This window comes from Lolium rigidum, chromosome 1 (assembly GCF_022539505.1).
Source record: "Lolium rigidum isolate FL_2022 chromosome 1, APGP_CSIRO_Lrig_0.1, whole genome shotgun sequence".
Classification (NCBI taxonomy): domain Eukaryota; kingdom Viridiplantae; phylum Streptophyta; class Magnoliopsida; order Poales; family Poaceae; genus Lolium; species Lolium rigidum.
The window spans coordinates 35,892,590-35,894,045 of NC_061508.1; positions in this window are offsets into that span (position 1 = coordinate 35,892,590).

Here is a 1,456-nt window from a genome sequence, read left to right on the forward strand (position 1 = left end):
GGGGTGAGGTTTAGGTTTTTGGAATTAGGTTCAATGCAATACATAAATAATCGTGGTAATATCACACATATAAGCATGCTCACTATGTATCACACTTAACTTAATAAAAGTTTTTGTTGGCTCTCATTTTTGGAAAAAGGAAATTCATTGTCTCTTTGTTTTAAATTTTTGGGATGTTACACTGTTGAAGGGATATTACTAAACCTTCACCGAGCAAGCAACGTGGAGGCCGATTCCAGCAATCGGCCAAAATTATCCTCACCATCCATTTTGCCTGGGATCAACATTTGGCCCAACAGGGGCTACCTAAAGAGCCGATACCATCAATTCTTGACAGAATCGGCTCGGGGGGCACCTAGATGGGTGAAACATGAGGGTATAAGGTGACACTATCATATATTGGGGCCGACACACAAATCGGCCTAGAAAATTCAAAAAAATTTTGAGCACAGCCGATGCAGGGCCATCGACTCAAGAGGAATAACTGTTACGATCAGAGGGAGATTTTAATGGAAGAAACTCCTCAATGGAGTAGTTTGGACGTGCAGATCAGGTCAAGGATGGATTGCGTTAGATTCGCCAAAGGAAAGGAGCCGATCTGACCAGCAGGGCGCTAAGAGCGGACTCGGAGAAACTCGGGGGCAGCTCGCCTTGAAAGCTCTCTCGCTTTGGGAAGCCGATTTATGTACAAATCGGTTGGCTCTGCATGATCAAGCCCAGGCTAGTTCAGCTAAGTTACGCGTCCTCGTTTCTATTTTTGCCTTGGCAAAGACTCGGGGGGCAGCAGGCCTGGTGGATGCTCTGTTTAAAAAGCCGATTGGGATACCATCGGCTGATCCTTCACTTACAACTTTCTTCACAGATGATGAGTATTGAGGAGGATTATTGGGTTTGGTTGGAAAAGTTTAAAGGGTTTCCTGAAGATCCTGCATTTTCTGCCAGATTCAGAAAGTCATCAGTTGAAGAGGAGAAGAGCGAGTTTTAAAGGGCCGATGCGATGCTATCGGCTTATTACGCATTGGCAAAAAGGGGCGAATCGGCAAGGTCGGAAGAGGGAATCGGCAAATCAAATTGGGGAAAAGTTCTTCATTAATAAGGGAGATTTCTTACATAGTAGAGCTAATTGCCCTCAAAAGGGGATACATTGCCCCGCCTACTTCTACGGGTCCTATACTAGGGGCCCTATCCACGGGCTGTTGTTGCCCTCGTCGTCGCCGTCATCGCCGCTGTCGGCGCTGCTCCCGGCCGGCTCGTCGTCACTGCTCCAGCGGCCGCCGGCAGGACCTTCATTGTCCTCATCTTCCGCGTCGTCGTCGTCGTCACTGTCGAAGTCACTCAGATTCCCCGGCCAGGGGCAATGGCGCTTGGCCGGCGGCTCGTCGGGGGAGCTGTCGTCGTCGTCGTCATCCTCCTCTTCCTCCTCCTTCACCTCCTCGGAGGTGGCCCCATCCCAGGG